Below are 12053 nucleotides of genomic sequence, written 5' to 3'. Positions count from 1 at the left end.
TCCCTCCCACCCACTTCCGCTTCCTCCCACTCTCGGTACGCCTTTGGGATTTGAGCAAAGGTGGGAGGGGAGACGCTGGGCGTCTGTCCTGACTCGTCACTCTAAGATTGTGGCACCTCCGAGGGGGCCGCTCTAGCCACTCGCGCTCTATGCTCCGCGGCCTCCGGCTCGTAGGCTCTAGCCCGGGAGCGAGCCAGTCTAAAAGAGCCAGCTGAGTCGGGAGGAGGATCTAACCCATAAGAGCCCCAGCCGCCTCCGGAGAACCTAATGCTGTGACAGCTTGGAGGCGGCCATGTCAGCCCGCGGAGCTGGAGCTCGCCCGGGTCTTTGACGGCATTCTGGACTCCGTAGCTGCACGCTTAGGTGAGTAAGGTAAGGAGGCTGGGGTGATTGGGGGGGGGACTGAGAGAGGGGGCTGCGGACTGAGAGAGGGGGCTGCGGTCGAGGCCCCACCTTCTGCCCAAAGCCCCCAGCCCGTCTTCCCGCGCACCCGCATCCCTCCGGCCCTATGGGATCACTACCTCTACTGAGCGCCTCCACATTTTGGGGGTGCCCCTGTCTACTTCTCTTCCTCCCCCCTCCTAGGTGGGGGGTAAGAGAGGAAAAGATATTGCTGTTTCCTTCCAAATACACCTTTGCTGACTCTTTCCTGGGCTTATCAAGACCACCTACCCTCCTCCCGCCCCACCACGGTCATCCACTACTTCCTCCTGCCTAGCCGGAGCATTTGAATGCCTCGTTTGCCTAGTTGCATTTTGTTATTGTTGTGTTCTAAAATGCTCGTGTCCAGAAATAATCATTATTGTTCAGTAAATGTTCTGATATTTGAATGAAACCAAGAAAAATTAAGTACTTTAAAATGTTAACTGAATCAAATCGAATCCCAGTGTTTTTTTGCTTTTGTTTTTTTAGGAAAGGCACTCATACTTCGAATGCTAAACCACTTGCTTAAGTATAGCCTAAAGATGGTCAAACAAGTTGTGCTTTGGAGCGCAGTTTTGATGACCAGTTCCAAAGGATCTAAAAATAGGATGCTATAATGGAAATTTTGGCAGTCTTCCTACCTATTGGGCAGTGAAAGAAGACCCAATTCTTTTAGAGCGATTTCAGAGTTGAGAGATGCAAAGGAAAGCTAGTTCTGTCCCACGATAAGAGGTAGGGGTAGAGGAGCAGAAAATTATATCTAATCAAAGCTATAGCTTATAAAAGGAGATTGATAATTTAGGAGGAAAGAAAGAGTTTCTAAACAATGTATCGTATATTAAATAATCACCAAGTCTGAAGATCTTATTGCCTACTGATTTACCTTAAACTGATAATTAACTCCTTGGATTAAAGATTTGTTAGTACTACTGTGAAAGGATCTTTAGTCATTTTCTGAGTGTTTATTATGCTTCTGCACTTCTTTTTGAAGTTTACACATTTTTTTAAACATCACATTATTCTCATTACTCTGGAAGATCTGATTTTTTTACCTTCTGATTTAAGTACTTAATGAAAGACACTAGGCTTTGCCCAGCCATCACTTTTTTTGTTCCCCTTTACTTTACTATTTTTATAAACTTAAAAATACACCACACTTTTTCAAAGAGTTCTTGTGGCACAAAAAATTTAAAGTCAGAGTTTTATGGTAGAATGGGAATTTAACTCACCAGTAAAAAGAAAAAGTCATTCACTATTTTTTTAGCATTAATCTCCCCAGTTATTTTAATAGGATGTATTTCTGAAGTTTGTTTTTCCGTTTCATAAACTTGTTGGTAGCTGACCTATTTTTTTAAAGAGCTGATTTAATTTTCCTTTTATTTCAGGGGAAAGAAGGAAATTTTATGTATGGCTGGCCAATGAATTTCTATTGTATGTGCATTTTATGATGAAGATTTTTCTAATTGTGTTGGAAGTGCTTTAAATTAGAATTGAAGTTTTATAGATTTCACTTATTAGAAATTCCAGCCATTGATAAATTGTTAAGAAATGTAATATGTGTTTTACTGCTTCTAAAATGAATGACTCTCAGAATCAACATTTAGGAAAATATGGTGTGGTTCCCCTTTTAATTTTCTTAAAAACTCCATGGTATTTTTATTCTTTATTCTTTTTTTGTTTTTCTGCAAAAGGAAGATCATATGGTAGTGTAAAGAGCTCTGTCTTTGGAGTTTGAGAACCTATGGTCAAATTCCACCTCTGACATTACCTATGTGATTACCTTTAGCCAACCTGGGTCAATGTCCTCATATATAAATAAAATAAGGGAGTTGCACTAACTGGTCTGAGGCCCTCTCAGCTCTTAACTAAATCTTTGAGCCTATGGAACAAATAGAACAAAACTTGTGCCAATGTTATTTTATTTCCTAGAATCTACTGACTTTTTGATGTTTCTTCTCTTGCTCTTTTTAATAACATTAAAAGGAGGGAAGAAAAATGTCTTTTTATCTTTTTCTTGGGGTTTAGAGTATGAAAAGAAGAAACTAAAAAATGTCAAAGATTCAGGGGTTTTGCTTGCTATCAGAACTGGTGCTATAGGATTGTGATGTTGGAACTAAGAAGTTTCTCTTCAGATTGAGTTCCAAGAAGTCTTTTTCTCTGGGTGTGGCCTTATTAAGACTGGGGACAAACAGGTGCTGAGTAGTTAGTAATTCAATGAGGATCATAAGATGAATCAAGTGCCCAGTCATTTCCTGAGGTGTCATTATTACTTTTATTTAACATCCGAATGCCAGCCATGGCATAGTTTAGGAGTTTATGAATTAAATACTTTTTTAAAAACCCTTTTTGTCTTAGTTAAGCATTGAATCCAAGGCAGAAGAGTGGCAAGGGCTAGGCAGTTGGGGTTAAGTGACTTGCCCAGGATCATACAGCTAGGCAGTGATGAATTAAATTCTATGCATTAAACTATTAATATTAAATATGGGAAACTAAAACCTCCAAAGGTGAAATTTCTTTGTGGTCTTTATTGCCCCAGCCAGTATTCTCTCATTTTGAATTAAAAATTCAAAGTCCATTTCAGTCACAGTTAAAAGACTTTGTTAACTTTGTGACAGGAAATAAAATTGTTGATGAGGAAAGTAATTATAACTGTAATAGACTGGAAATCCAACAGTGATACAAGAAAAATGGTAGTAGTATTATCAACTTGGTTTCTGGTTTTATCTTATAAAACCACCTATATGCATATAAGATATAAGTATCAAGTTATTGACACACTCTCTGGGTTTGCGTTTTGAGTTATTTTTCCAGTAGGTGTGATAGTTGGCATCAGACAACCTTTTGCTTAGATCCCATACAAGAACACCTCCTTGGGAATTGGCTCTAAAGTAAACTGATCCTAATAGAGATCAGCTCCACCTCAGGAGCACCATGTTCTCACTGCCTTTATTTTATTAGCTATTGTTTTATAACTTACATATCAATGTTAGCCTCATGGACTTGATTACCCTTAATGTGAAATAAATACAGCAATGTCCTGCTATGACTGAAATTTAGAATTAAGAGACAAAGGTTCATATCCTGATTCTCCTGTTTATTACTTGGGGGGGGGGGTTTGGGGGTTGGGCAAAATAATAATAATGATAGCTGGCATTTATCTAATGCTTTAAGGTTTGGAAAGCACTTTGCAAATATTTTATCCTTACAATCTACCCTGGGAAATTGGTATTATTATTCTTCATTTTATAGAGAAGGAAACTGAGACAGAGGTTAAGTAACTTACTCAGGGTCATATAACCAGTAGATATCTGAGGTTAGATTTGAACTTGGGTCTTACCAATTCCAGAATCAGTGGTCTTTTCACATCTATCCTCCTTATCCTCTTTGAGCATTAGTTTCTTTTTCTGTTAAATGAAGAGGTTGGTCTAGATGGCTTCCATTTCTAATCTCTAATCCTATGAAACTACCTCTTGAGTGGTAGAATATCATGTCATTGAGGAAACCAATAAACATCCATCTATAGAAATCATTATATACAATTTGTTTTGAATTATCACATGTATCATTAAAGAAAAACTACATATAAAAATGCTGTCTTCTGTGGATGAAAATGTTTTTATTGATGCCAATGACATATAGTTTTTCCATCAAACATTTCCTTTCAGTGTAAAAGATATGTTCTATGGAGCAGTATGTTGCAGTTGAGAAAGTGTTGGATCTGAAGTCTGAAGGCCTGATTTCAGATGTCAGCTCTGCCATTTCCTGAGTTTGAAACTTTGGGCAAATCATGTAGCTCCTCTAGAACAGAATTTTTTTCATCTGTAAAATGAAGAGAGTTAAACTAGATGACTTCAAAAGATCTCTTCTTAAATCTGTGATACTATATTCAATATTTAAGTACTCCAGTGAAGTTTTTTTTATTGATCGAGGGTTGACTGTTTATGAGGGAATTTTTTAGTTCATATATATGTCAGTGTTAGGATTAAAATTCTCCAGAGACTAAATTAATTTATAATTTTTTTATTAGATAGTGAAAGTGGGTTGGAGAGAGAGAAGGCGCCTAATCACATACCCAGTTACCTAGCTAATCTGAGTTTACCATTCACCTCACATCTCCTGCTGCTTCCTAGCCAAGAGACCAAATTGCTTCCTTGATCTCCATCTTATAACCCCAGTGAGGACACTCTTTCTGGATCTCCCTTGTTGGACAGACTTGACCTCAATTCAAGTCAGAGGCCTGTCTTCTGGACTCTAAAAGTCACATGGGACAAGAGGCAAGAGTCCTTTGGGATGCCATGGAGCCTCTTAAGATCCTCCTATTGCACACATGCACACATGCATATCCAAAGGGTGGAGCTGAGACTGAAATGGATTTAAAAAATTTTCCTTTTGAAAAGGAAAGAGGAATACAAATTTATGTTAATTTCACACAGTTCCCTCCTTCTACTGATTCTTTGGGAGGTTAACATAGTAGTCTCCCCAGTGAATCATCTCATATATAATATACATTTCAGGATTGTCTCACCAGGATGCATAAAGGCCCAAAGATATTATATATCTCATGGAGGGTCTAACCATATTTGGATGTTTCTTAATATATTAAGAAATGATTAATGGATTCATTGATAAGGAACCATTAGGGAGCATTCCAGTTTTTTTTTGTACAAGGGTTTTACAACCAAGACAAAATGATGGGAAGGAGAGAAATAAATGGAGGGCCCAATCCCCCACAATTCATATCATTATATCCAAAGGCTTACTCAGTCTCATGATGTGTTTGATTTCTTGGTTATATCCTCTATTACTGTCATCCTTTTTAGTCTATCTGGAATCATGATGGTCCTTACAGCATCATTTCCAGGAGATCTGCTTTCCAGGTCTAGGTTAATGGAAATATCTTTCCCTAAAATTGCTTTAAAAAGATTTTAGTCTATGGATCTTTAGGATAATTTCACAGGCCCCCCCTCCCCCAAACTTCACACACACACACACACACACACACACACACACACACACGCTAAGATACTGGCTAGGATCTAATGCTACATATATAACTTTATAACACAAAATATATATAACACAAAGTAACGATCCAAAAGAATAGATATTCATTTACAATCACAATATACTTCATAAAGATGTAAGACTAGGTTACTAATTCAATAATGCACTGAATTATATATGAATCACCTCTCCCAAAAATAAGAGGAAAAAAATATATGTATAAAAATACAAATTATAACAAGTCTCTAATACATACTCAAGGTCTGGTGGAAGTAGTTTATATCCTACAAATATGTAGGTCAGATGCAACAATATTGCAGTTACCATCTGCCATGACCAAAGAAAATTCTCATGCCAAAGAAAGGGAAAAAAAGGACAGAAGTCTTGACAAAAAGGGGAACGTGGTCCTCTACTCTTGATTTCTTCTCTATAAAAGAGCCATAAGGATAGCAAGTTGGAGTCAGAGCCAGATAAGGATATTCTCATGTCTTATAGGCTGTCAAACAAGGTCTACCTCAAAATTTTGCTGAACAATCGCTCTTTCATCTCTTCTCTGAGTCAACTCTCCCATTTGGCATTAACATTTATCATTCCTATAGGTTTGATTGACATCTGGAATCCTCTGCTTATCAGCACTGATCAATAGCTTGTTAGCAGACTCTTTGTAATTTTCTTGGTATCAGACTCAAAAAATTTAATAAACAATGGCAGGCTACAGTAATCTAACTTTGGGATATGCAGTGTTGTTAGAGCTGTTAGATATTGTAAACTGATTCTTCAGTAGCAAATATCAGGTATAATTCCATAAAAAAGTTTTAAAAAATCATAACAGGGCAGCTGGGTAGCTCAGTGGATTGAGAGCCAGGCCTAGAGACAGGAGGTCCTAGGTTCAAATCCTGCCTCAGCCACTTCCCAGCTGTGTGACCCTGGGCAAGTGACTTGACCCCCATTGCCCACCCTTACCACTCTTCCACCAAGGAACCAATACACAGAAATTAAGGGTTTAAATAAATAAATAAAAGCAAATAAATAAATAAACAAACAAACAAATAAATAAATAAATAAAGTTATTGATCACTTAAAAAAATCATAACAAAAACTAACAAAACAATAGAGAAGAGGGGGAAATAAAAAAGATTATTTTTCAAACCCTATTAAACAATGTAACAGTATGCATTTCTTAAAAAAAAAATCACATCCATTATTTAAAAGTTAAATATATCATATCTCTAACATGGTCAGGATTCTCAGTATGCATATACGTAAGTTTTCCCCTGATAAAAGCCTGGCATAGACACTAATACAACAACTAAGGCAAAGTCTGAAAATGACAAAAAATTTCTAGAATTAAAAGGCTCATTTGGCCACAGCTCATGAACCCATGCCTTGTAACCATTAGAGGTTCCACCATGCACTGTAAGATATCATATGGATTTCTAATGTAATTTGCTGAGTGTCATTCAAAAGTCTTTGAATGTCACGGACATATATTACAATTTATTAAGTACCTACTATGTGCTAGGCAATAGGGATATAAAGAAGGACAAAAAACAGTCCCCGTCTTTAGGAGCTCACAGTCTAATTGAGAAGACAACGTGCAAATATCTGCCTATCAACAAAGTACATACAGAAAAAAATAGAAAACAGAGGAAAAGTACTAGAATTAGGAGGAATTAGGAAAATTTTATTAAAGATGATGAGACTTAAGCTAGAACTTGAAGGAAACCAGAAGGTAGAAATTCTAGGTAGCATTCTAAGTGTGGGGAACAGCCAGCAAAAATGCCCAGTCAGAAGATGGAGTGTCTTGTTTTTAAAACAGTAAAGAGGCTAGTGTCACTGATTGAAGAGTATATGATGAGGTCTGAAGTGTAAGAAGACTGGAAAGGTAGAGAAGGTTTAGGTTATGAAGGGCTTTGAATCCCCAAAAAAGGATTTAGGTGAGAGGGACCCATTGAAGTTTATTGAGTTGGGAGGTTAGTCACATTGTTATAGCTGTGATATAGGAAAATCACTTTAATGCCTAAATAAAGAATGGATTAGAGTAGAGACTTGTGGCAGGCAGACTTACTAACAAGCTATTGTGTGATAGTCTAGAGCCATTTTTGTGAACCTATGGTATACATGCCAGAGGGGACTGCATCCTTCCCCCTCTCCACTGGCACCTGAAGACATTTCTCACATGACCCATCTCTCTGCCCCGCAGCTCAATAGGAGCACTTCCTCTCTTCCCTGTCTAGGATAAGGCAGGGGCCTCACATGTGGTGTGAGGGTTGTAGTTTGAATACTCAGTCTCTAAAAGGCTTGTCATCACTGGTCTAGAGTGTCTGAGGGAGTAAGAGTATGAATGTTGAAGTCTCTGATTTAAGGGCAAGAGTTGAAGGTAGAGAGAGATTGTGAGCTCAAGTATTTAATTCATTGAGGAAGGGGAGTGTCCTGGAAGTCTATAGACAATATCCTCCAGAATTTTGATTTAGTGATGGATGTGTATTGTATGAACCTTAAAGGAGGTGAGGTTACTGAGTGGTGATGTTAGGAGTTCTTAAGTGGCCAGTGAGTTGAATGGGATGAGTGAAAGTTTGAAGTGGGTCAGAGCCTGATTTCAAAGAAAGCCAGAATTTGGGAGAAGTACAAAATGAAAAAGTTAAATGAAAGATTTCCCCACCCCGCTCTTTGGATCAAGCTTTCCAGGGGTCACAGTGAATAGATAGTTTTGGGTTGGTACTTTGATAAAGGGAGGAGGGTGAAGGGAATGCAAATATGGAATTTGGCAGTAGAGGATAGGGAAATGAAGTCTGGATTAGAGGGTTTCAGAATAACTATGATGGGGAGGAAATTTGTTAATCATTAAGTGAAATATTTAGGAAGATTTTCAAAATCTTGTGATCCCTTGAGAGTTTTTGCAGAGACTTAAGCAGAAGATTGAGTGGGAATTTGTCCGGCACTATATTTCTCTTTTTTGAGAGGAAAAGGAATAGCACCTACAAATTTTTCTTGAATCTCCTTATAAATAAAAATGAAAAATTTATTAAGAGCTAATTCATAACCTGGTAGTTTTCACTTTTTTTTGGAATAAAGTGCCTTCTTTGTTAATAGTGACTAAATAAAACCTACTCATAGTTGTAGCTTGTTTGTTAAATTATGCCTATGGGCATTTCTAAACATTTAGTTTTCTGTCTAAATCTGACATTCTGAGATTTGTTTTTTAATAGTTCATTGACTTTATTTCCATATAATTGATTTCCTTTGTAAACCGATGCATTTTTATTTTATCCATTTAAAAACTTGATTTGCAGATGGGATCCATAATGATTCATCAGATTTGCCATAGGGGTACATGACACCAAAAAGATTATTCTGAACTAGAAGGATTTGTTTTTAGTTACCCGGTTTTGCTTTTTCTTTATTTAGGAATCATTTCCCTAGGGAAAAATTCTTTCCTTTCAGTGAGGGAATACTTTTGTTTTTCTAGACATTTCAAATAGTTTTTTCACGACAAATTCAAAACTACTTAAAATCCAAATTCTTATAATTACATTGATAATTATGAGAGATTTCTCAAGCCTTTTTGTCCTAATCTACACATATGTGTGTATATCTGTTTTGATGTTATATTTTGTGCCAGCCATCAAAACTTTCCATCATACTGATAAATTATGTTTTTTTCTGCTATTCTCAGTATTTTTGTACTATTTAGTACAAATGGTAAGAAGTGTTAATTTGGAAGTAATGCAGAACTATTAAAATAGTCAGAACAACCAAGTCTTTTAATCAGGAAAGGGATAGGTCCAATAAACCGTTGATGCACAGAGCCCAGCACCAAAGACTACACAGGGCCTACACCCTGGGGTCTTTAGCTATGTATCCCTGGGAGAAGACACTGCACTAGATGCTTTCTCTGAAAAGAGACAGAACTTTGGGGGTCTGAAGAACTTGGTAGAACTAGCAAGCAGGCTGCAAAGTGGTTGCAGCCAGCAGCTGTGGGAGCACTCAGCCATGATAAATACAAAAGGAAAGGGTCAAACCAAAAGCTGGGCTTCCCAAGAGAGGATGTTAATATAATGGGAGAAGCTCCTAAAACAAATAAAGGTACTCAATATTTGACTATGCCTACTAATCCCATTGAAACTAGGCTCCCCAAACACTTTAAGGTCTATAGTTCAGCCCAAAACAGGTGTGCCTGCTACTTGAGTTCTCAGGGGGCAGGGGCAAACTTGGGGTCTCCAGATTTCAAGTTGACAGAAGCAAGGTTTTGGAAAGTTATGTCATTTTGATCAACAACAATTACCTTGATTATTCTTTCATTATATAGATGCTATTTTAGGAAGTATTAATACTAAGTCTCTGTTATATACTTTTTTTTTTTTAGACCCTTGTACTTCGGTGTATTGTCTCATAGGTGGAAGATTGGTAAGGGTGGGCAATGGGGGTCAAGTGACTTGCCCAGGGTCACACAGCTGGGAAGTAGCTGAGGCCGGGTTTGAACCTAGGACCTCCTGTCTCCAGGCCTGACTCTCACTCCACTGAGCAACCCAGCTGCCCCCTGTTATATACTTTTTAATTGTCTTATTTATTAAATTTTCTTGCAGGAATACCTATGTGCCAGGTATATCCTTGATGACTATCTGAATAGAATTTATTTTTACACTGTCACAGAATTTTAGTATTTAAGCTTAAAGAAAGCACAACCGCTTTTTAAAATCCCCAATCACAAATGTGAGTTATTTTTTCTTTTAAATATGCAGTTACCTTGCAATAAATTAAGCAGTATAATTATTTTGTGACATGCCTAAATACAAATGATATATGTAATGTGACAGGCATAGTGAGTAATGAAGAGAGTCCAAACTAGAATCAGGAAACCTGGATTTGAATCTGGGTCTCTTATACATATTGTTCTGGTTTCCATAAGTAAGCAATTACCTCTCAGTGCCCCAGGCAACTTTCTAATACTGTAAATTTCAAAACGATTTCTGGATCTGCAATGGTAGAGGGAGTTTCTTAATGTAAGACTTGTTTAGACCCTTCACCTAGTATTCTAACTATTATCCCATTTTAAGTTAGTTGAAAACACTGAATTTAGAAGAAATTATGCTGACTAGAGAATTATGAAATTTAGTCATTTAAAGGCAAAAAAATATTTATTTTTGATTATTTTGATATCCCTAATCCAAATTCAACAATCTTGAAAATTATCCTCCACATATTTTACATGTTTCTTTTAACAAATTTTTTAGGTTTTCATGGATTTGATCTAATCCAGAGTTAAAACTGTAGTGTCAGTTCTTAAATAACAAAAGTTAAAAGAAGAATAATGTGACTTTCCCCATTTTGGTTAGATAATCATTGTTTCATGACTAAGAGAAAAGGGCTTGGTTTGCCTTATTAGTACTAAATTTGAACTCTTGAGTTTTAAATAACATTCTGCTGGTCTTGTTACCACTAGAGACCATTTTATCACAAACCACAGGAAAATCTATTTCAAGAAAAACCATACTAAGTGTGTGGGATGGTAGGTTTTTGAGTTGTTTTTGCTTGCTTGCTTGCTTTTTGGACCTCTGCCAGGTCTTTTGTATACACGGAGTTAGATGAATTTTAAGCTCAGGTCCTCAAAACATTTTTCATTGTGCCTCATTTTCCATTGGTGCCCATAGAATGGTATTGCTCAGTGCCAATCCAGAGGATGGGCTCCCTAGTGAAATACTCATGGGAGAAACAGAATGGAAATTTTAAATATGTAATAGAAGTGGAGAATTAAGGAAAATCCTTGTGTCTAGAGGCAGTGTTCGAGCTGAACCAACTTGGATGGAGCTAGGAATTCCAAGAAGTAGAGGCATTGGCACTGAGCTGAGAGATAAAATGTTATCTTGATCTCTCATCACTTCTGAATATGGTTTATTTCTAAACTTCAGTAGATATGGATAACTGTCTTATCAACCAGCATTTGTAACCTCTTAACTTTATACCAGATACTATATACAAATATGCATATTTTGTATTGTATCCCCCATACAAAAGTGAGACTGTCTCTGCCCTTGAGGAGTATATATTCTTTCAGATCCTATATAAGTACACAAGATAACTTGGAAAGAACAACCTTGATTGCAACTCACATGATATGTGAAAATCTAAAGAATTTTTAGGAGTATAAAAACAAATCTAGAAAACAATTCTCAATAATCACTGTACAAAAAAATTCCAGAGTTTTTCTCTCTCTCCTTCTTGGGTTCCACTTTTAGAAGCTTTTCCCATAAAATCTCTATTATCCAGATAACTTATTGTCATGGTGAGGGGGGACTGCCACCATTTTGTGACTTTAGTCACAATACTCAGTGGCAGTAGCTATGATCCTCCTTCCTTATCTAAGAGATTTAGCCCAGGAAATTATTCCTGGATAAAAAAGCTGGATTCCCAAGGGTAGGAGTTACTTGTAAGATAATTCATAAAACTAGTGCTGTCTAGGAAATTGATTGTAAGGTTTCTTGAAGGCTGGTGCCATTTCATTTTTGGTTTTATGCAAACACCCCCCTCCAGAAAGAAAGAAAGAAAGAAAGAAAGAAAGAAAGAAAGAAAGAAAGAAAGAAAGAAAGAAAGAAAGAAAGAAAGAGAGAGAGAGAGAGAGAGAGAGA

General features: G+C 37.0%; 1 protein-coding gene across 1 annotated transcript in view; it reads left to right on the top strand.

Annotated features, from left to right (window-relative positions):
- The first annotated feature begins 147 nt into the window (after nt 1-147).
- CNST (consortin, connexin sorting protein) overlaps nt 148-12053 on the top strand; it is a 116295-nt gene continuing 104389 nt past the window's right edge. Inside the window, exon 1 of the mRNA XM_044676413.1 lies at nt 148-372. The gene's annotated coding sequence lies outside the window, so the exon portion shown is untranslated. The remainder of the gene's footprint in view (nt 373-12053) is intronic.

Source organism: Gracilinanus agilis, chromosome 4, assembly GCF_016433145.1.
Source record: "Gracilinanus agilis isolate LMUSP501 chromosome 4, AgileGrace, whole genome shotgun sequence".
NCBI classification, from domain to species: domain Eukaryota; kingdom Metazoa; phylum Chordata; class Mammalia; order Didelphimorphia; family Didelphidae; genus Gracilinanus; species Gracilinanus agilis.
The sequence above is the reverse complement of the archived record's forward strand: the minus strand, read 5'-3'. Positions and strand labels throughout refer to the sequence as shown.